The sequence below is a fragment of the Triturus cristatus genome, chromosome 5_2 (genome assembly GCF_964204655.1).
Source record: "Triturus cristatus chromosome 5_2, aTriCri1.1, whole genome shotgun sequence".
NCBI classification, from domain to species: domain Eukaryota; kingdom Metazoa; phylum Chordata; class Amphibia; order Caudata; family Salamandridae; genus Triturus; species Triturus cristatus.
This window is the reverse complement of record NC_140588.1, coordinates 354,784,876-354,788,609: the sequence shown is the minus strand read 5'-3', so window position 1 is coordinate 354,788,609 and position 3,734 is coordinate 354,784,876.

The window sequence follows — 3,734 nt, the reverse complement described above, 5'->3', positions numbered from 1 at the left end:
CAAAGGTTCTAGACCTTTCAGCCAGGTAAGAATTAATCAGAAGCTGCAAATCATTAATCAAATCACTCTCCACAGTTAAATAATCAAATTGGAGTCAACAATGAGGTTTTGATGTAAGTTTAAAGAGTTTTATTCAAATCTTTTAGTAAGTGTTGATTAAGCATCAACTATTTATTCAATATAATACAGAACATATTCCACAAAGCGGGTTCCAAATGAAGTAATTCCCTATTCTAAATATTAAGATGAGAAAAGTATTTTCAAGCCATAAAGAGTTCAAAATCAAAAAGAGAAAGCATAAAGCTTAAGAAATTCAAATAGTACTTTTCATGAAGAGAAATGTAGTATTCAGTGGAGTCTCAGAAGTAAAGCATAGATTTTGACAAAAGGGGTAATAAATGGGTCTCAGTATACAGCTCAATATAGAGATTAGAAAATTCTGCTGAGAGTGCAGAGAGTCTGGGTGGCTGTGTGGTCGTAGGAAAGAAGCCTTTGGGAAAAGAGAGTGTCTGCCCCCTAGTCTTGGAACACGCACCAAAATAACATTTCAGTACCTATAACGAATACAATTGGTGCAGAAGGTCAGCCTTTTCATCTAAAAGGGATACATAGGGCCATATGTAGGAAGCCTAATACCGGTCGGTAACGGCCGATTTTCAGTAAATATCCCGTTACCGACCGGTATTTAGGCTTTTGGTATGTAGGGGGCACATTTCAGGATTCGGTAATTTACCGAATCGGTAAAATTACCGATTCTGTAAATACCGAATCCTGAAATGATATGTAGGAACACTCAAATGAGTGATGTCTAGGAAAAAGAATTCGGTATTTAGCACCAAATATAGGTTGGTGCTAAATACCGAATACATTGCACAAAGCAATATTTTGCTGAAATAACAGTGCCATGTGGCAGACATACATGCCCTTAGGGCATGTATGTCCGCCACATGTGCACACATGCAGCAATCAGGGGTGCAACAGGGTGTCAATGTGACACCCTGCCACCCTTGTATGTGCTCCCCCCATTACCGAATCGGTATTTACCCGATTCGGTAATGAGGCATACCTTCCCATTGATTCAATCAATGGGAAGGTATGCCTCATTACCGAATCGGTAAATACCGAATGTCTCCGATTCGGTAACATTTACCGAATTATTACCTACATACACTTTACCGATTCTTAAATACCGAATCGGTAAAATTCGGTATTTAAGAATCGGTAAAGTGTATGCCACCTACATATGGCCCATAGTCTTCATGGGAAAGGAAAGCTTCTACCGTCTACATTGTCTTGAAAAAAGACTCACAGATTATTAAGTTATTAATGCAACCTTTCTATAAAAAATGTAAAAGTTATGGTTGGGTTCCTTCCAATCTTCCTTCATGCAAAACAATTCAGTTCACGGTTAGGTTTATCATTTCTTAAAGGAAGTCATCACTTTCTCACATAGTCTAACTTACAAATCTTGTCTATGAGGACACATTTAGGCAGCTTTTAACTACATTATTCAGCAACTATTGTATTTTGTGTGGCATATCTTCCATGAGAAGGTCAAAAACTATCTTTCACTATTGGATTATGTTAGTATAACACATTTTATCATTGAAATCTTCACATCTTCACATTACTAGGAACGCTGACCTAAGGTTATTAAAAATGTAAAAAAAAAAACTGCATGCAGAAGCATTTCTAACTTAACACGTCTTGCCATGGGATACTGGTGCTTCCATTAGCCTTTTAAAAAATGCGGCATTCCATTTTAGGCCTCTGCATTAATTCTACAACCATCACAACATTCACAGATTTATCTCATAATTCCCTCTCGCTTTCCACGGAATATCTTCTTTTTCGATTTAAGTTTCCTTTCTCCTTTAGCGTGTTATACTGCTTGTTAACAGTTTCAGTTATTTCTAACTCCTTTCTTGTTTGCCTATTTCTTTCTTTATTTCTTCTCTTTTGTAGCAAAATGTTAATATCCTTATATACTCCTAACAAAGTCAAAAAACAAACAACTATGATTATTTCAGGTATTAATATGGTTTTGAGGATTCCTCCTCCTGCGGTTGCAATCTAATTACCTATTGCAGAAACTCCCCGTGTGAAGCTTTTTACTGTACTAGTGGTTTCTAAGGGTTCCAGGTCAAGTTTGGTGTCTGAAATGTTCTTTGTGTACTGATTGATTTTTCTACTCTCGTCAGGTATGTAGGTGCAACAATGTTCTGACTTCAAAATATTACACACTCTGCCTCTCTCTGCAAGTACAATGTCGAAAGCATATCTGTTCTGCAAAACCATGGATCTAACCGCTACTAGCTAGCTCAGTGTTCACATCTAATAAGGCTCCAGAAGTACTGGTTGGAAGCTTGTCATGCTTTTTAGTTATGTACATGATACATCTTAGGAAACAATAACCATAAATAGCAAATACCCTCACAGTCAGCTGGTAATTTGAAATACGCATCTTGTCCAGAGATAAAATAAACTCCTGGTATTGCTGGTTAATCACTTTGTAAAATATGTCATGTACCTCCTGATACCTCAAATGTATGTTCACATTCACTTTTCCCTACATATCTCTTTCTATTTGGAAATGTTCTTTTAAAAATACATATTGTCCCTTTGTGTTTCTTGTTTAGTATGAACTTTGGGTAAGTCATTGTCTTTCTAAAGTCATCTTCTTCCTGTTTCCATGCATCCTTTAAAACAACCTCACTTGGATTTTTACTATGTGCAATGTGTGATCTTCTCTCTTCTAACATCATAATAAATCAGAAAGTTTAAACCCATCAGGAAAAAGAGTGCAGATTAAAGAGTTAATAGCTACCCTCAAACGATGGGGAGAAGTAGAGACTTGGGAAAGCAGATGGGCAAAAGAAAAGAGGAAATAGTAGTTGCTCTGCCTCTGTATCCCATGATTGAAAGGGAAAATGGGGAGCAGAGACAAAGGCTTATCCCATGTGAGAGGTGCCAGGCGCAGGTTATGTTCATGTCCCTTGGACTAGGTCAGACATTTTGTCATTCACAAATGATTTTCCAAAATTTAGAGACAAACCTGTTGAGTGGTATAAGCAAGTCGAAAGATTTTTAAAGGTTTCAAAAGTTTTGTTAAAGGATTTGGATACCTTATTTGACATTGTAGTCCCGACAGAATGTAAGATTGCGGTTGATTGGCCAGAAACAGAACCTGCTAAAGATTCGAAAACTGGTGCACCTTTATCAGAGGTAATGAGAAAATACAATCAGGTTATTTGAAGGGAAAGTTTTTGCCGAAGGAAACTGACTGGGTGAAAATAGACAGGCCGACTCAAGAATTAAAGGAGACTGTGCATGCTTATTATGAGCGAGTCCTACAGGGATTCAAGCAATATAGTGGAATCGAGAGTGTGTCAGAAAAGGAAATGGCACAAATTATTGAATCACACACTCCTTAATGTTCAAATTATGCCAGTGTATTTACGCTTTCATATGTTTATGGGCGAGCGTTGAGGTATCATCCCCTAAACCCGGGCGTATCAAATAATTGCAGTTGCACCTCCCCACTGGGAAGTGTCCCTCAATGCGCACTGCAGTGAATCAAAAGATGAATATTTTACTCAAATAATCCAAAAGAATCCAACGTTGCAGTCAATACCTCTTTTTAATAACTATTATGAATGTATTTAAAGCATTAAGGATAACCAACTATAGATTTATGTGAAATATACAATGACCTCATGAAAGCAATGAGCATA